Genomic DNA, 20,533 nt, shown 5'->3' with positions numbered 1-20,533 from the left:
CTAAAGGAATTTGTGATATCTGAGCTTTGAAATGGTATCACAGGAGTACAAAATCACCCAAAAGAAACATTTAAAGCTTTACAAGAATGAATATTTAAAACAATCAAAGCACCCGGTGTCATCAGGTTTTTAGACAAACTGAAAGCAAAACAGCATATTAACCCATAGCGATTGACAATCCTAGCCAAGCCATGTTTGCCCCCTTTCCAGAACTTTGTGAAGTCCAGAGCTTTGTGAAAACAGGATGGGTCATTAATGGCAACGGGTCCTTTAGCTGAAGTGGCTTCCTGAGAAGTAGCGGTTATAGCTACAAACCTCTCCAGAAGCAGAAAGGCCTACAACCCTCTCTTTGCAAATTTTGCCAAAAGTTTTTGTGTAAGATTCAGTGGAAAAGCTTCCCCTCCCTCCAGCTCTGTCAATACTGTCTGTGTGTACTGGGTGTGACGGGATCTCACTGAGACAGCGAGGAAATCTAGACTGGAGGTAGCTACCTCTTCATGAGTTGGTGTTACCACGAAGCTTCTGTCTTAGCTCAGGCTGGGACATGTAGAGCGTTCCTGGGTGTCTTGGGAGCCTGGCAATCCCAAACACAAGGATGGATGAAGCGTAGGTGATTGCAGCATCTGGCAGCCCTGGATGACAGAAGATCTTAACTGTTCCCTTGACCCAAGCGCTAAAATTTGCCAGGTCCATTATAGGCAGGAGATGGTCTGAATACGGCTCCTAGTGGTTAAGAGCACCCATGACATGTTTTATATGAGCTCTGCTAGAGCTCTGAAGCTCTTGGAAAATTGGATGAGTAACTCTTCCCTTTCCCTAGAATTATGCATTGTAATCTTCCTTCCTTTTTTAAATTTGATTTTTCATCCTTGCTAGAATGCTTGGACTTTCTCTGTAATTAGAAGGATGACAACTGTCAGAAAAAGGATGTAAACACAGAAAGATGGATAGTGCCCTGACTCCAAGCCATCACAGGATATTCTAGGCAAGTCATTTTGCCTTTTCCTATCTGTGTCCCCATTTGTTCACTACTGTGCATGTTGGATGTTGGAATTTCAGTCACAGAAAACGATCCCATTGTGACTGAAGCAATAAAAATCTGAAATGAAAAGGTAATCCTGCCCCAAATTGCTTTTGAGGTGTAAGACAAGAAACAACAGATGGATGCAGTCACGGAGGGAATTTAAGGCAACAGTGAAGCAATACTGATGAGTGTGATAGGCAGCCAGCACAGGGTATAAGCTGTTGCCAAGGCTTTTGCATTGTGACAAAAAAATTTTAATGACGGATTTGAGAAAAGCTAATAAAAGAGAGCTCTGTAAATATTTTTGTAAGCCCAAAGCATGAGAGAAAGCATGAAATTGATTGTTTGAACATCTAACAGTAACTAATTTGTGTAGTAAGTATGATAGCCATGAATTCATAATGGAGGCTATAAAGGTTAATTCTTGAGCATGTCTAAGTGTGTTTAAATACCATGGAAGAGTAGAGTATTGTTAAATTAATCATTCCAGGGAAAAGATTTAGAATCATTTTAAAGAAAGGCAGCGTGATTTCAGACAGGCAATGAGCAAAGAAATTGGAAACTGCTAGGCCATAACCTTCTGATATGAGCAGAGGAGGTCATCAACATGAAAATTGCCAAAAGGACTTTTTTAGCAAGTGCAAACTCTGCCATATCAGATTAGGTTTTATTTTCATTTGCAGTGGCTAAAATACTGGTTGTGGCTGCTCTGGCTTCAGTACTAATGTGTGTGTTGATCTCAGGAAGTAAAAGACATTTTACTACAGGCTAGAGAGCTACTTACCCGTGTGTTGGCATAAAAGAACTAAAATACACAGCAAGACTTACAGCCAGTGCGTTACTGTCAAAGCAGCCAGCCTGTCTCAGCACAAGTGAGGTAACTATAATGAAGGCAGCATCATATCTAAAACCAGCATTTCTCTTAAGCATGTCTCAGTGCCACGTAAAATTTGATTTTGAAGCTATTATTTGGAACAGAAAATAACTTCTAAAGGGCTCCAACTTTTAATCTCGCAAAGCTCCTTGGAGTCATTTCCTGACACAGCCCACTGACCCTGAATACTCTGGGTGTGCTGTCTGCAGTGAAGACAACTGGGAGGACCACTGTGAAAAAGACTGTATGAAGTTACAGTTATTCCTGACATGCAACAGCAACTAAAATGTATTTCCTGAAACACAGATCTTCTGTTTTTGTATCCTTTTGAATTACCAGAAAGACTTTTTTATTATTATTTTTTAATCTTATGAGATTTTCTCTGTCCTAGTTTTAAGAGTTGAACTTGAGGTTGTCAAATCTGACATTTTTCAAGAAGCCTTTAGAAAGATCTTTCTAGTGTGATTTGTGCAAGATGATTCAGGCCTGAGCAAATGTGACCCCTCTGTGCCCTATTCCTGCTGAGACAAAAGCAGTCGCCTGCAGCTGTGTCCATCTTGCCCTCAAAGGATTTTTAAAATGCCATTTGACATGCTGAATGTATTTGAATGAATATTTTCTGCCATTACCAATTGAAATAACTCCTGCCTTCTCCTTGTGACCTTCAGAGCTGGAGCCCCATAGTACAGCATTCTTTCTCTTTCAGACAATTGTAAGTCTGATCGCCCTATACCAAAAAGGAAGTTCATGACATGGGAAGTATTTCCTTGTTCTCGAAGAGAGCCAGTGGGTCAGACAATCTGTGCAGACATCACAGGGAACTAATTTAACAAGTCCTAAGCTGTAGTTTCAGGCTAGCTTAGACATAAGCTCACTCGGTGGCTGTGGACACATGTGTTGGGGTATTTTATCAAGTCCAAATTTTTTAAGTCTCTGTGAAACCTAAAACAGGATTGTTGAGTTTCAAATCAAACAGACAGTTTTTCCAGAGAATCTGGAACTTGGCCTACCAAGAGTTAAATGGCAGTGGACAAAAGGAGCTGGGGTTTTCTCAGCTGGAAGACACTGCACGTAAGAGGGAAGCTAAAAGGAGTACTTTGCGGTGGGGGAAACCCTGATCTCAGTTGTAGGAAACAGTTCACTCCAAGTAGGCCCTTCAGAGAAGACAGAACTTTGATTTCAGTTTGTACACATGCTGGCAAGGAACAAATAATTATAGCTTTTTCTCCTTTCTTATCAGCAGTACTAGGGAAGGGAAGTCCACAGTTCACCAGCATTTTATCCGACTTCTGTTTTGCAGACAAAGGGTAAGTAATTTTCCCCAAGCTTCCTCAAAGAAGTCTTTGGCTGCCAAGAAGCTGTGATGGCCATACACCTCCATTTTATATTGAATACAGCTGCAGTCAGAGAGACAGCATTTCTAAAATGTCTCTTAAACAACTTCAAACTCAACATATAAATTCATAGTCAAAATCAGTAGCTACCTCTGAAATTCCTTGCCTCCATTTAGGATGTGTTTACATTTCAAAGAAAGAATGAAAGTATGCTCTTCACACTTTGTGCTAAGACAAACATAAGTAATCTGAGGTTTAAATAGAGGGAAGGAGATTTGTTTTATCCTTAAGTTTCCCTTTTATGTATTCATTTAGTACTAACCCAGGTTAAAAACCTCAGTTGCCACACTCATGGCAGTTTTCGCTCAGATTGTCCAGCCCAAGTTAGGAACACAGTTTTCCCCCCCCAGAACTTATATTTTGAGTTGTCTTATTTGTGAAATGGTTGCTTCTTACCTGTTCCTTCACAGGTATGTTTATGAGTTAATGATTGCACAGAGCTTGAAAGAAGTCCTTGTTTATTAAATCTGAAGATCAGGAGATGCATAAAACAGAACAGAGGTAACCACCCCCGTACATCTAGCCCAGCCTCTTACCTCTCCTGTTCACAAGGTTTGTTTGCTTTGAACAGATGGAGCAAGGTAAATAAGCTGGTTAAAAATAAATCCTGCAGAGCTATTGTACCTGCTTTTTCCACACAGAAGGTGAAACAAAGAAGCAGACGGCTCAGGTCCTGAATGTCAAGGATGATGGCAGCTAACACTGTTTGCCTGATAGAGAAGAAAGCAGTGCCCTGATTCTTCCCATGGGATCTACAGAGGTGAGCAATGGCAGAGAGAGGTGAAGATAGAAGTATTTTATTTATAAACTGGAGGAACAAAATAACAGTATCATCACATGAAAAATGCTGCTGGTGCTATTCAACATGAATGGGCTGGCAGGGAAGGGAAATCCAGCTTGTTATTTTTGTTCATCTCAATTATAAACTTCAGACTAATCTTTCAGGCAGAGTCATTTGCTAGTCTTAGTAACTTGTTGTTAGCAGTCAAAAAACGGTGAAAAAACCCTATATAATCTAGCATCTTCTTAATCATTCCAATGAGAGTCTAAGCACTGAATGCGCAGATGACATCAAACGGGGGATTTTTTTTTCCTTACTTGTAACTGGAAAGATGCAGATGTGCAAATGCTTCTCGAGAAGTTTGCAACTTCCTATATGTATTTATTACTTATTCTTGTGTCTCTGTATTCTTATTAGAACAATAAAACTGAGGTTTATCACACCGGTCTTTAGATACCTAAGCTGAAATCCACTCTGAGCTCCTTCTGTTCTCAGTGGTGTCTTCATCTCCTTGTCAGTCTGAATCCTGGTATAAGTTGCTCCACAGTTGTTATGAGTAAGAGGTACACTTTCAAAATCAACTGATCATCTTCATACACTGCTGTGTATAAGCAATATCTACTAGCCTGAAGCACAACAGACTGGAGGGAAAAGACTTGCTCTGGTCGGCTAACACATAAAATTAGTGGCAGTAATGCTCAGAAATTCAAATCCCCACGGAACATCCTTTTGCAGAGTTGGTTAGTTGGGTGTAGTCTTGGGAGATGGGGAACTTCCAGTTACAGAGCTACAATTATTTTCTCATGCCATGTTTGCCCACACCATTACTACTCAAAAGCAGACCTTTCCACCTTTGTTTACAGGTTCATGGTCTGCATCCAGGTTGTTTGCACACACTTACAGAGACAGGTTCCTTCCAGCAGGACCTTGCATGTCTACGGTGTGTCACAAACAGCTGTCATATTTGTCATATTAAATACATCAATAATAATATAGCATTTCCCCTCTCTTCCCCAGGAAAAGTCATGTTTCCATCCAAGCTTTTTTTACCAACTCACCTCTTGTTTTTTCCTATTCTTTACGTGCAGGCTAGTGCTGGTATATGTTGCAAGCAGGGGTGGCTAGATCTGATGTTGCGAATGTAATGTGACATACGTCATTTGGCATTGCTAATTCCTCAGCTGTCATCGGGTCCTGTAACCCTGTTCTGCAGTTGCTAAGTTTCTGGAGGTTTGTTTTTGTTTGATCTACAAATGCCCAGTTTTCAAGCATTAGAAGCAGGTTTTATCAACACATGCAAGATAAACGCTGCACAGTACTCACTAGTAAATGTGTGCAGTCTTTTCCCAAGCTTGTACTTTCCTTAGTCCTTCCATCCTCGGTGCTACAAGAAATATTTTTTTTCCTCTTTCTGGAAAAAAAGTGGGCACTAGTGAGAGCAGAGGATTAAAAATTACAAAGAAAACAGCTGCAGTGGAGAAAGGGAGATTCCTGCTCACCTTTGTGTGTGAAACCAATCAGTCCTTCAGTCTGCAGTAAGTAACGGCCGTTTGCCATCATTTAGTATTGCCTTACTACTGGGTTTTCTTGGTTTACTTCACCCTGTTGAGAAATAGTCTATGTTACATTTATGCATCATGCTTGCATTTGTTCACCCAAAAGATCAGCAATGAAAGCAAAGAACTTAAATTGATAATCAAAACTTTTACTGTTTCTCAATTAAATTAGGAAATTATTAAATGGTTTGAGTGATATTAAATGATTTAAGTAGCCTGTCTAACTGTAAATAGAAAAACCTTGCTGCAGGATTTTCTTTCACTCACATTTCCCTCAACATTGTGTAAAAAAAATACTGGCATTGAAATCTATTTGCATCATAGAATCATAGAATAATTTAGGTTGGAAAAGACCTTTAAGTTCATGGTTGCATAAAGAAGTATAGATGTACAGTTGTAGCATACAAGACACGTATTTTTATGTGTTAGAATATTATACTGTGAGTGGCAGAGTGTAACACCTTTTGAACTCTGCTGTGCACAGACTCAAGGGATTTGGCAGTGGTGGAGATCTAGTACAATCATTAAAGTGCATATCCTGACACCTTTACGCACCTGAATAAATGCCACTAGGAATTCTACAGTGTTGGTCATGTGCTTAAAGCAATCAGGGCATGGTTGCAATTGCTTGCAAAGTTCAATACCTGCTGTGGTGGGTTTCACCTTGGCTGGTTGCCAGACCCCCACTCAGCCGCTCTCTCACTCCCCTTCCTCAACAGGATGGGGCGTGGGGGAGGAATAAGATGAAAAAGTTCACAGGTCAAGATAAAGACAGGGAGATCACTTACCAATTACCATCACGTTCAAAACAGACTGGACTTGGGGAGAACTAATACAGTCCATTGCCAATTAAAAATAGAGCAGGATGGTGAGAAACAAAGGCAAAACTAAAAACACCTTTCCCCACCTCCCCCTTATTTCCCAGGCTCAACTTCACTCCTTCCTTCCCAACTCTTCTCCCTCCTCCCTCCCCATTCAGTGCAGGGGATGGGGAATAGGCGTTGTGGTCAGTCTGTAACCCTTCGTCTCTCCTGCTCGTTCCTCCTCATGCTCTTCCCCTGCTTCAGCGTGGGGTCCTTCCCACAGCATACAGTCCTTCACAAAGTTCGCCAGGGTGGGTCCTTTCCATGGGCTGCAGTTCTTCATGAACTGCTCCAAAATGGGTCCTTTTCATGGGGTACAGTTCTTCAGAAACAGACTACTCCAGTGTGGGTCACCAGGGGCTACAGGTCCTGCCAGAAAACCTGCTCCTGCACGGGCTCTCCATGGGATTCAGCTTCCTTCAAGGCACATCCACCTGCTCCGGTGTAAGGTCCTCCCCGGGCTGCAGTTGGAGATCTGCTCCACTGTGAACCTCTGTGGGCTGCAGGGGCACAACCTGCCTCACCAAGGTCTTCTCCAGGGGCTGCAGGGGAATCTCTGCTCCGGTGCCAGGAGCATCTCCTCCCTCTCCTTCTTTACTGACCTTGGTGTGAACAGAGTTGTTTTCCCTCACATTTTTCTCACTCCTCTCAGCTCCTGTGTGCTTTTTTTGTCTTTTCTTAACTATGTTTTCCCAGAGGTGCCACCAGCGTTGCTGATGGGCTCAGCTGTGTCCTGTGGTGGGTCTGTTTAGGAGCCGGCTCTGTCTGATGCAGGGGTAGCCCTTGACCTCTTCTCACAGAGACCACTCCGGCAGCCCCCACTGCAGCCAACATCTGGACATAGACACCCAACACACCTGCTTTTATAAAATGTAGAATCAGAGAAAAATTCGAGTTAGAAGAGATCTCTGGAGTTCTCCAGCCTAATCCGCTGCCTGAAGCAGTGCCAACGTGGAAATTAGATTAGGTTGCCCAGGAATGGGAATTCCACCAGCTCTCCTTGTCAATTAAAAGGAAGAAAAACTGGATGGGTAGACAATTGCAAGAGTGGAGAAGAGAGCCCAGTTTGCAATTCAGACTTAGTGTCCCGGTTTTGGTTAAAACAGAAATGATTCTCTTTTCGTGAATCTTCCTTACAGCTGAATTCTTCTAATTAGCTGCATTCTTCTGGAGTTGGCTGCATATTTCACAGACACTGTCTGCTCCAAAGATAGTAACACCTAATGTTTATAGTCTTACTGAGTTAACGGTGGGAAAGGAATGCAGAAAAAGGCCCCTGTTTCTAATTATTACTATAGCAGCCAAGGTCATCGATAGACCTCTTAGGTCCCTTAAGTGAGGAGTCATAAAGGGTTGCATTTGCAGGGAGGGGCAGACAGAACAGGTGACCCGATATTGACCAACAAGGTATTCCATGCCACACGTGTCATTCTCAGCTTAAAGCTGGGGGATCACGAGGGTCTCGCTCTCTTCATCCATGGACGGCTTCTGAAGAGGACTCTGCTTGTTGTCCTGCCTGTGATCCCGATCCACTTTCCGATCTGTGCATTTGTGAGTCCAGTTCCCGTCTACTGCCGAGGCCAGTCCGGGACTTCCTAGCGCTGCCTGGCAGCCAGCACCCAACTCCAGGAAACTCAGTATCGGTTTTGTATATTTTGCATTATTCCTCTTACTATGAATATTATTAGTCTTACTACTGTTATTAGTAAAGCTGGGTTTTATATTCAATTTGTAAGTCTCTCTCCCTTTTCTCTTCCTCTGGTGGGAGGGTGGGGGTTAATAGAGAGCATCTGCCACTCTGTTTATTACTGCTCTGCTCTAAACGGTGACATTTTGCCATCAGTGAGGACAGCTGAATGCCATGAAATTAGTACAGTGTTTGAAGAGAAATCAGTATTGGCATCTACAGAGTTTGCAGCGGGAACTGTTCATGTAACAGTAACAGCAGTTGTTATTAGAGCCATTAACTGCTTCCATTCTGCCTTGGGGGCAGAATATGCAACAAGGGTGAGGAAAGATGGAGAGGGAATGTTCCCTAGGGCAAAGAGTTCATACTGCATTCAGCAGAGTCTGGATCCTGATGGCTTTTGGTACCACTGGAGTACAAGTACTAATGACTTCTGTAGGAACCATTTTGAGCTCCATTGCCAAAGGTAAGGGTCACACAGTCTGTAGATAAAAGTAGGTGTAACTGAAAAAACTGATGACCTCAGCCTCCTTCCTGACCCTTTCCTTTCATAGAAACCTTGCATGCTCTCCTGGTGCAAATCAGAAAATGTCTTGTAACACGACAAAAGGAAAAAAATGATTCATTGGGTATTTCCATGATGCTTTAGAGTGGTGCTATAGCTACAGAGTGAAAGCAACCTTAACAAATGTTAAGCACTGAAACCAGAGGATACCTATAAACCCCCTATTTTTCAGGTATAGACAGTTCAGGCTTACCGTCATTGCAGGCACTGTGACTACTGCCATCCTAAGGTGTGAGGACAGATCCTGGCTGAGACTAAGCGCTTTCTACCATGGGAAACGGGATTGTTGTCCCAAAAAATGTGGGTTCATTTACCAGGTGTGCAGTGTGCCAACATACACACATAGCAGAGGTATTTTATTGCATGTTTGTGCAAATATGGGTGTCTGTCCCAAGACCTCACACCCCATTCACAAATCAACAGTCATTTATACACTTAACATTACCATATTCATCTTTCTAATACATATGCATTGTTATTCTATTAAATGATTGGTTAAAGTCTCTTCATCCAGCATGTAAATTACTACACATGCTCAGTTTCTTCATCTTTTGAGTCTGGGGTATACTGGGATAGGTGGTCCATGAGTCGGTGGTTGTGATCTCCCTGTGCCGGAATGACCTTTCCCCTAGTTACCCATTTCTTTTGGCAATCTCTGCAGCATTTCATAGCTCGTTAGCTATTCTTATGATTCATCACTCTCTGGTTCTACTTTGGACAGGTACATCCTTCTAATGAAACAATAACACATAATTCAAAATCATGTTTTTTAGTTTCTGTAGTTAATTTTAAACTTACAAGATTCCAAAACTTTTAACTATAGTCAGGGTACGGCCTTACAAATATACCCACAACAGCAATAGTCTAGTTAGTGATTTCAGTTCCCCTTTTTATTCCTTAGTGTAACAGGATGAACAGGTGAAGTGGAAGACCTGGGCTAGAAAACTCATGGGAAAACTATGAAGAGAGGGGCTTGCTCTTTCTGCCTTAAACAGAATGGGAAAGTAGAAATCAGTAGCTGTTGCTTATGTGCCGGCAACCTCTGAATCTTCATCGCACACACCTTCTCCCTTTTCCTTTGTAGCAGCTGGAGGGGTAAGCACAGCTTTTTTGAGCTCTGTCATAGATTACAGAGGTAGCCATGGATGATTAGATTGATGGTTGGACTTGATGATCTTAGAGGTCTTTTCCAACCTTAATGATTCTATGATTTGTTATCATAGAGTTGGCATGTGCCTGGAGCTGGCTTTGCTGTCTGAAATGAGCCTGGTAGTGAAAGATAATAAGGGGAAAACATTACTTGATGATGTACGTGAGATGAGGTTAGAATTAAATACGGAAGCAGGGCTGCAAATTCTGCATATTTATGCAATCACTTGTCTGGAGGATGTAGTTGTTATATTTAAGTCCTGATATTTATTTTAACTTAGCAGAACTGAGCACCATCTGTACTCAGAGAATAAAGACAAAACAAGCCCATGTTGCTTGGCTGTTGGTACTGTAAGCACTTTGTAGAAAAGACTATGCCATAGGTCCACAGGGCACCAAGCATCAGCGGTGTTTCAAGCCCCCATGGGGTATGTAGGTGTTAGGAAATTTAACTCAGAGTACAAAGATATTGTATAGGGGATTCAATAGCTGGCTCAGTGCTGAATTACAGATTCTGCTTAGTGCCAAAGCTTTTGTGCTGTTTATGTTTAAGCTTTGCTTTTTGGCTGAGCTGGAAAACAGAAGGCTTGGCTGTTGTTATTTCACAAGATTTAGATAGGTCCAGATCACCCGGAAACTCAATTTGAGGGTTACTTTCTACCAAACAAAATTTGCCACTTTTTAAAGGCGTTAATTTTAAAATAAATGCAGCCTTTATAACATATTGTAAATAGATGCTGCAGCACAGTGCCCTGTAGCACTTTTCTCGGCACTGCTTTATTAATAGCCCCTTTGATTCCTTCCCCGTTAACTCAGATTGGTCTTGTTGTAGCAACTCTAAAGACTTCCATATTGAGATTCAGGTTTTGCTCCACATCAAGAGACTGAATGTTTCTGGACAGTATGTAAACAAATTACCTTCTTTCCTTTGAAATCTTTATCATAATTACAAGATTTGCAGGGGTAATCGTGCATGGCATTATGAAGTGGTGATCATATCTTGTTCAAGTCAGTCAGCTCTCTACTGGTGCTGCAATGTATTGGCAGCAAATCACTGTAAGAAATCTTCCATGAAAAATCTTTTTAAATCTGGGAGAAAACCCATTGAAATATGAATTAAAGAATAGACTTGGCAAGAAAATCTGTTCATAGATTCATTTATGAACTCCACTAATGTGCTTTCTTAATTAAAAAATGCTGCTTTCTTCTAACTACTGCCAAGCAAAGACAGGAAAGACACAACACATTTTGCTGAACCAGCTTTTACTAGAAGCATGTACTCTGGTCATGAAAGACACATGGATTTTATCAGTGTATGGTTAACTTTTTGACCCATGAGCAACTTGCACTGCCTGAAGAAAGGCCTGAAAGGGAATGTCTAACATGATTGTGCCAAACTACACATTCCTAGCATGCTTTAAAAATTACCTCTCTTTTGTCGCAATATGGGACAACGCAGAATGATGTATTTCACAATTTATACTAATGTCTCTTCCAGCCAGGTTTGGTGAAGGGGCCAAAATACAATCTGCTGAAAGGTGTAAACCAGCTTTCCTTTAAAACAACGGCAAAACTTTAACAACGAAATACCAGAAAGCAATTAGCTATTGTTGTGCTGCTATCCACATGCCTTGGATCAGAGCCCTGCTCTCTAGGATAACTGTACAACACTCAGGGAAATGCTGCCTACCCTGAGGCATTTTCAGTCCAAGGTTGGAATGCAGTAATGACTTGTGTGGGCTTGATCCTGAAGAAGGAACTGAGGGTTGAAGGCTTAATTTTAGAAAAGAAGTAGCAAGTGAACTTGCCAATTCATAAAATGTAGATGAGAACAGAACTAATAAGAAAATGTTGTTGTTTAAGCCTTCAGTCTGCATAACACGAGAACTCAAAAGAAGTCTGTCTCTTTTAGCCACAACGTAAAAATACTGTCCTCTGTGGAAGTACTAATAAATTTGTTTTCAACTCTCGCTTGGGCTATATGTATTTTTAGCTTTTCATACAAATGTACTTAATACAAGCTCTGAAAATTTGATATATATTTATATTAGATAATTTATCCTCAGTAGATGAACAGCTTTGGTGACAATATTACTGAAGCTATGAGCCATGTTCTCATACACTCTGAGTCACTGTTTCTCTCAGAGGAAGCTTTCACAAATCACGACAAACTCTTTTTCTGCTTTAGAATTCAGTAAGTGCCTCTGCATTCACAGCAACTCTTGATGAAACAAAAAACTCTCTTTCTTCACAATCACCATAAGCACTCCTGTAACTTATTATAATAGTACTGTAACATATTATAATAGTACTTGGCAGCTGACCAGACTGGACTCCTGACATTGTGTGTGCTCTACAAACACAGAAAACTAGTAGCCACCCTTCAGAAGGGTTATCTCACACTAGGAAGGCCAGAGTTGTCATAAACGATTTGCTCTTTCTGACACTTGAAAATTGGACATAACGTTAATCTTTGTGGCATACGAACCTACTTTTATAATTTTCATTTATTTCCATTTACGTCAGGTTATGCTGCTTCACCAAGTTGAAATGCTGTATTTTGGTGGTTTTCTCCTAGTAGAAGATTTGATGATTTGAGGTAAATCAACTCTGAAAAATTCTCCAAACACCAAAGAAAGACAAACTGAAATAAGGAAAGACAGCATTTGATTCAGACGAGCCAGAAAAGAAAGCCTAAATTGCTCGAAAAACAATTTCTTAAAATACCTTCGGTGAATAATTCACCTTTGTAGATGAGATATTCTCTTTGCTCTTCAACTAACCAGATACCCTACAGAAAACTGAATATTATGAAGGAATAAACAAGAACCACAGAAAACAAGACAGTAGGGACACACTGTCAATTAAGTTTTCCAACCCTAAATCGGGCAATATTTTTTTTTTTGTTTTAGTATTAGAAGTGCAACATGGAAGACAAGTACAGACTATTAGGTGGTGTCTGTACTACTGCAATTTCTCTTTTTATAGTCAGCTACGCAGAATTCTCCTCAGCCTTGTGGCAGCACAGCCCGCTTGCTCTCATAGTAGAAGTTGCCCCATGATGTCCTCATGCAAATCAGGGACTTTGAAGCAGTAAATGAGAGTTAATTATTTACGAGAAGTTACGTTCTGTCCAATTTCAGTCATACATGATAAAGCAACATGTGCCTACTTGCTATATTTGATGTGTCAGGCAGTATTTAAATACACTCCTTTTATAGTGATACAGAAGTACACCTAAAAGAATACGATATGTTTAGCTATGCAAATAGTTGAACTTTGTTCTCTGTCAGTTGCCCTTTTAAATCTCTAAGGATCCTTGGATGCAAATAAAACAATATGGGCTTAATTAATTATAGAATCAAAGTCAAATGTTGTTTAGCAGGGACCTTTGGAGGTCTCTACTCCAACTCCTTGCTCAAAGCAACAATAAGTTCAAAGTCAGATTGGGTTGCCCTGGTCCTCATCCAGCCAAGTTCCAAAAAGCTATAAAGAAGATTACACTGCTTCCCTGGAGAACCTGGTCAAGTGCTTAATCACTCTCATCGTGAAAACCTTTTTCCTTATATTCACTCACAATATCCCTTGCTGCAATTTTCAATTGTTGCCTCTTGTCCTCTCACTGTGCGCCTCTGAGAAGAGTTTGTGTTGCTCTTTCCAACCCCTCTAGAGGTAGATGGCAATTAGATCTCTCCTTACCCTTCTCTTATGGCAGCTCTGCCCATCAGCTTTCCCCCATAGCGGCATCTACAAGCTTGCTGAGGATGCCTTTCAACCCATGATCCACGTTCATGATGAAGATGGTAAGTATTGTTAGCCGCAGCATCAAGCATTTAAGACTGCCACTCAAACCCAGCTGTTAGATCTCAAACTGTTCACCCCAACCCTTTGAAACTGATGGTCCAGCCAGTTTTCAACCACCTTGTGGTCCACCTATCTAGTCCATATCTTCCTAGCTTGGTTACAAGGATGGGAGACTGTGTCATGCCTTGTGAGAAGGTAAACAACATCCATTTCCGCCCTCTCCTCCACAGAGTTGGTCACCAAGGAAAGACACACAGGTTGGTAAGGCACAATTATCCCTGGTGAACCCACGCTCACCACTTCTAGGCACCTTCTGTCCCTTCTGTGCTTAGAAATGGTTTTCACGAGGTCTGCTCCACAATGTTGCACTGCCTGCTAGGGAATGAGCAGCATCAGCATGAAATGCTGTCAAGTTAGAATGGTCTCACATTATGCATAACCGTACTGGCTAATGCCCATGAATTCTCTTCTTCTGCATTTACATTAGACTGCTATAAAGGATACTTGCTGCCTTATTGCGATTCTTCTTGACACATTTTTTCACCTGGGGATAAACTGAGGTCACTCAGAAGCTAGCTATTTTACAGAGAAAATACAACTGTGTGGCATTCTAGTTGGATCCAAACCTGGATTAATCTTCTTCAACAACCTTGTAGGGTGAATATTTAAAAATAAACAAACTTATATTTAAACAGTTCCCAAGCTTAAATCAGATTGGCTTTTATATAATAATTTTATTTATACATATTGATTTCTCATAAAGACAGTAATGTAGGTGCAGCTACAAGAAGATCAAGAGGGAAAATGTTTGGCTTTTAATATGTGCTTCACTAAGCTAACACGAATTATCAGTGAAGTTTACCATATTGTGCTTTTGTCAAGCTACGAACTGCTGATAGATCTTTTCTGAACATAGTGGAGCATCCCAAGAGATTCTTCAGATTCCAGGGACAAAAGGCAGGTCATAGCTATGAATTATGGCACCTGTGCTTGTTTTTATGGTTTCTTACATTGATGTATACAAGAACCTATTACACAAAAACTGTCCTACCTGAAATTCTATTTTCTGTATCTGTCTTTGTGCACCAGTTGACCTCTCCTCTCTCTTGTCGCACTACTCCAGCAATTCTGAATCTGCACTTCTTTTACAGCACTGCAGTAAAAGGACAAATGTTATAAAGTCTTAATGCTACTATAAAAGCAGCTGCAAAATCTCTTTGGCTGCCTGAGATTGTGCCAGATGGTAAAGAACTGGAAATCTAATAAATGTCATGTTAAGCAAGTCAGATCTGAGGGACATGTTATGCATTCCATATAAATAAAACACTGCTAAAACTGACCCTAGAGTGATTAGATTCAGGAATAAGCTCTTCTGTAGCCTCAGGAATATCTCGCAACATTTACAATGCAAAGTGTTTCTAATTTTCAGAGCACTCACATTAATCTGGTTCTTTGCCAAGACCTGCCAGCTTAGTGTTGCTACATTTCCCTAGATGCCGGGGCTGTGATAAAGCTCAGCTTCCCTCCCCATCCCCTTCACGACGTTCAACAGATTTTTTTCTCAGAAAAATAAAACTAAAGCCAACTCCTTATCAGAAATACAGAGACGATGAGGAATAAGTGTTACACTGACACCCAAAGCTATTTCCTTGGACCTCAGTTATCCCATCACAAAAAAATTATTTGTGTTAAACTGAAAGGTCATTGACTGTACAAGTGGCTGAGGATTTTCCCTACTTGGTTGAATGGAATTCTAACATTTTGTTTCCTTCATATAAAAATCTGCAGCCCTCTTGCTGTATTTGTACACTGAGGCCCTGAGGATGACAGAACCATCCAGGTCAGAAGGGACCTCAGGAGATGCCTAGTCCAACCTACTGCTCAAAGCAGGGCCAGCTGTCAGGTGAGACCAGTTTGCTCACGGTTTTATTCAGTCTCTTCTCAAAAATCCCTGAAGATGGAGATGGCACATCTCTAGGCCTCTGCTCCAGCGCTCTGCCACTCTCAGAATGAAAACTATTTTCCTTAGACGCAATCAGTACTTCCTGTTTCAGTTTATGACCGTTGTTTCTCCATCTCTGGCTGTGCACCTTGGTAAAGAGCCTGGCTCCATCTTCCTGATGACCTCCCTGTAGGTACCAGGGCTGCTGTTGGTTTCCCTGAAGCCATCTCTTCTCCAGCCCTGTTGCCTCAGACTCTCCTCACAGGGCAAGTGCTTCAGCCCTGACCATCCCGGCAGCTCTCTGTTGAATTTGTTCCGGTTTATCAATGTCTTTATCCCAGTCTTGCACATGGTTATCCTACAGTCCTTTGCAGAAGTTCTTAGGTTATGGGATAACAGTGGGGCTAAGGAGACTTCATTCTCCTCGTTAGCACTCTCTCGCTCCTTGGTGGGGCACAAACACCAGGTTCCATGACATAGCTGCACATGTGTGGTTGTGACACCCTACTCTCTCTCTCATATCCTACCCTCATTCACAGTGTGGCTTGACCTACGTTTATGTTTAAAAAGGAGATGGCAGACATTAAAGTAATTAATTACAGCTATGATATAAACCAAAGAGTATTCTGCATACAGCATATAAAATTAATCTGATATTTTTCAGATTAAAAAGACTGCTATTGACAGTTCTAAGAGATGTCTACATCGCATACTGTAGTGCAGGGTAGGGCAGAGGTACTAGGTGCTGTAAGAGCATTCCCAGGGTGAAACAGCAGACTTCACTGCTACCTGGTTTTAGTACTTGCACTACCTTATTCAGAGGTGGCAGAGAAACCTGACAAAGCCTTTCTGCATATGAGGACAAACCACAAGGATCTGAGCTTTAAACGTGTGTTTCCCTACAGAAGTTTGAACTGGGAGCAACCTTCCATAGCCTAAGAACTGACAGTAGCTGACTTCTCCAGTACAGGGGCAAGTACAATCTGTGGAGAATACAAATCCCATCTGGTGATAGGTTGTAAAAACTGGTCTCATGCTAGCATTTTTCTCTAGTGTCAGTGAAACATATCTATGTATTATTGAAGAGATGCACGCTAAATGACAGTTAAAGTCACAAAAAACTTGTATTTTGTTATGCCATAAATGGTGGCAGCACAAAGCAGACAAGTCAAGTAAAAAAGAAAGAAGATGCAAATCGAATCGTCAATAGACGCAGAGATCCCTGAACTCTTTCCCTCTGATACATTTACACTGAACCTGGTCACCTTTTACAGAATAATACTGGGTACAAAGTCATTGCATTCAGTTGGATGATACCTGGGACAATAAGGAATTGCCATAATAGGTTTTTGCAGCATTATTAAGAACGGGAATAAATGTCTGAGACACTGGGAGAGGAATTTTAAGACTGTACAGGGCTCTAGTGTGAAAATAATGATTCAATTTGCATAGTCAGTTACCAAGTGGTTGCTCAGTTGCTAATATCAGTGTAAATTTAGAACGTGTATTGTCCTGCAGTGAAAGAAATGCTACATCTGCCAATCAAGATCTTCTCTGCAGATTCACAGAGTTCTCCTGCTTCATTATTCTGGAAGAAGGAACATAAAATGAGAAATCCTGAAGTTGAAGAGAATACGTCAAGCTGACCTCCCTGAGTTTTGTTCAAAAGCAAATCCTTCCCCCTATAAACGATCTCGTTAATAAGAACTGATTTTAAAGACAAAGGTTTAAAATCCTGAGATGCGGTGTTTTTTCATGAAGTTCTAGTCTGCAAAGAGTTGTCTGATACATATTAGAGCATCATACTTCATGCTGTACTTCCTGTCTCCTCTTTGGCTGGAGCACACAGCTCTTACAAGACAGAATAAAGACTTCTTATCTATGCCATCTTGCTTAGTGTAGACACAGAAATGTCTGTTCCTATGAGCCAGGTAGTGGAAAGAAGCAGTGGGCTGAGTTTTAGTTCTCACCTAAAGATACTGCTGTGCAACAACCTTAATCATAAGTGAAAGAGAGGATATTGAACTGAACAACATACCAATAAATCTGCAGAATACAAATGATGTCTACATTCAGTTTGAAAAGGATATTCCTGTAGTCTTTATACACAACATGGTGAAACTCTGCAAGAGTTCATGCATGAAGTCCTAAGTTAGCCTACGTATAGTTCTCAGCACTAACTGAAAAGATGCACAAGCATGAACAAAAATCCTCACTAAAAGGACATGCCCAGTAGTTAAAACATGAACACTGTATTTGGAAGCCGAATTAGATTTCTATGTCAAGGCGATCTTTAATTATTCAGATATGGCCCTCAGGTCTGATAAAGTCTTACCCATGTTGAGGATATATCAAGATTAGCAGTTTTTTCTGCATATAGCTCTAAGCAGCCAAGTACCACATCAGATAGTTAACAAACAAACAAACAAACATTTACTGTATTTGTGTTCTCACAAAAAGAAAACACATAATAAAAGCTGGTATTTCTTCCACAGTTGACAATTTTTCTTAGGAAAAAAAATATTTAACTACATCCATCTTTTTGTAGCACAGAGGCATTCTTCTCTATGTGAATTATTTTGTTTTTTACCAGTGACCCCATATACCAGGTTTCCTATTTCCAGAGTTCCTGAGATTTTATCAGATCCACTTCAGTACCTTTCATCTTGTAGTTCTGTTTTGATAGTAACTTCACCGTATCCTTGCTTTAAGGGCTACATTAATTATGAACCAGAATCATCCAGTATTTATCACTGCAGATAGCAGAGAAATCAGGAACTAATCATGATACAGATTAATTAACTGCAGGGTGACCTGGACTGCTTAATAGCCTCAGTTCATTTGTAATTTTCTTTTAATGTGGTCAAATGCTAGGTCATAGTCATAGGACAAAGAATGTAAGATGTAGGACTGTCATATTGGAAGTAATAACCCTAAGAAAACCATATAGGGTTACAGTGGATAACCAATTAAACATTACACCCTTTTTGAATGATTCATATATCAGTCTTTCTCTGTTTTAATGAAGTGGGGATATCAGTGAGAAATAGCAATGTGATTTATCACTGCATATTCAGCAATAGCGAAGCTTATTCTTGGTGTTCATAATTCAAAAAGAATACTGGAAAAATTGAAAAGGTTGAGAAAAGATGCACACGTGATTAGGAAAGAAATTTTAAAAGTATGAGTTGTATAATGTCATACAAAGAAACTGAGATTAATAATCTTGAACTCTGCATGGAGAAATCTTTTCATAGTAAAGAATCTGTTCAAACGGCAAGCAAACCGTAACACGATCCTGTGGCAAAAAAGCAAAGCTAAACAGTGAAACTAAAAATGAAATGCCTAATTTCTAACAGTGATTGTTAGTAATCCCTATGGCAGGAACCCACAGTGCCAATCAGAAGTTACAAATTTAATACAGGAATCACTCTGATGCTGTAAGCCTGGGCTACACAAGCTAAACAAGATGATACTAACAACTTCTTATGACCTTGAAGTTCATTAACATAAATCTTTGAGCCTATGACCTTCTTCCATCACTTTGAAGAAGTGATCCCTGAACTTCCAGGTTTTCAAGAATTTCCTCCTTTTAGTCAGTGCTATATAAACATAATTTCCTATATTCTGCATTTGTGATTTCCTCTAAATACGTTGAGAACACCAGAGGTCATATAATCCCAACAGGACGAGAGGCAATGGCCTCACGTTTTGTCAGGGGAGGTTTAGATCAGATATTAGGAAAAATTTCTTTCCTGAAAGAGTGGTCAGGCATTGGAATAGGCTGCCCAGGGAGGTGGTGGAGTCCCCATCCCTGGAGGGGTTCAAAAAACGTGTAGATATGGCACTTTGGGATATGGTTTAGTAGGCATGGTGTTGTTGGGAGGACGGACTTTATGATCTTACAGGTCTTTTCCAACCTATGATTCTACGATTTAACACCACAAAAAATCAGATAATAAAATCCTCATGAAGACCACACCTTGTGTTTCTGAGATTCTTTGTACTTTTTGAAGAAGTGTCTTCTGAATGCTGGACTAATAAGAAACTCATGATAGCCTGGAGATATTTATATTGGGATTTTTTGCATTTAAAATACACGAACACTAGCCCACAAAAAAAATTTGTGGTTGTGACGAAACTGTGTCTCGCACTTTCAGTTTCAGAGAAACTGCTCTAGTTTCGGGTACTTTATGCACATATCCCAGAGGGAACACATTTCTCTCAACGAAGATTTACCCAGAGCCAACACATACAGAGTGACTCGTTGTCTATTTAGATTAAACAGCTCAAAAAGAAATCGTGGAGTCCCCTCGGTTGTTTCTCTGCTGTGCAGGCAGCTCCATTGAGAACACTGCTGCTCCGGAGGTGAAAGCACCACCCAGCCTGCTTACAGTTCATTGAAACTATGACCCACGATAAATATAAGACTCTTATTCAGTGGCAGTCACATACCCCTGCTGAGTCACCTGGAGCAAACAGCAGGCAACGGCACCGCTTATCAAAACACCAGGCCATGACTTCACCCACCTCCCTGAAGCGCCGGCGACAGGGCAGTCCTGAGGCACCTCAGCCTCCCCTGGGCCAAGCCCCGCCGGGAAATCAGCCCGAGGTTGGGAGGGAGAAAAAATGAGCTGCCCGTTGGGTCGGGGAGCGCCTTCCCCGGGGCCTCTCTCGGCGCAGCCCCAGACCTCACCCGGTGAGGGAACACGGACTACCAGCGGCCCTCACCGCCACCTCAGCGAGCACGCCCCGCCTCCCCAAGGCGCTGCCGTTCTGATTTGCCGCAGGTCCTCAGAGCGATCGGAGAAGGAGCCAATCAAAGCGCGAGTTACCTTGAGGGGCGGGCTGCTGTGCCCGTGCGAGGGAGCAGGCGCTCCCCTCCCGCCCCAAG

At 41.2% G+C, this 20,533-nt stretch overlaps 1 long non-coding RNA gene across 1 annotated transcript in view; it reads right to left on the bottom strand.

The window, feature by feature from the left end:
* Window positions 1-20,370, bottom strand: part of LOC142360718 (uncharacterized) — a 44,165-nt gene extending 23,795 nt beyond the window's left edge. The window contains exons 1-3 of the long non-coding RNA XR_012763310.1: window positions 20,170-20,370; window positions 5,573-5,675; window positions 5,397-5,484 (exon numbers count right to left, since the gene is read on the bottom strand). This is a non-coding gene — a long non-coding RNA (uncharacterized LOC142360718). The remainder of the gene's footprint in view (window positions 1-5,396; window positions 5,485-5,572; window positions 5,676-20,169) is intronic.
* Window positions 20,371-20,533: the final 163 nt, after the last annotated feature.

Source organism: Opisthocomus hoazin, chromosome 3, assembly GCF_030867145.1.
Source record: "Opisthocomus hoazin isolate bOpiHoa1 chromosome 3, bOpiHoa1.hap1, whole genome shotgun sequence".
NCBI lineage: Eukaryota > Metazoa > Chordata > Aves > Opisthocomiformes > Opisthocomidae > Opisthocomus > Opisthocomus hoazin.
Note: the sequence above shows the minus strand (reverse complement) of the source record. Positions and strands in the feature narration are given on the sequence as shown.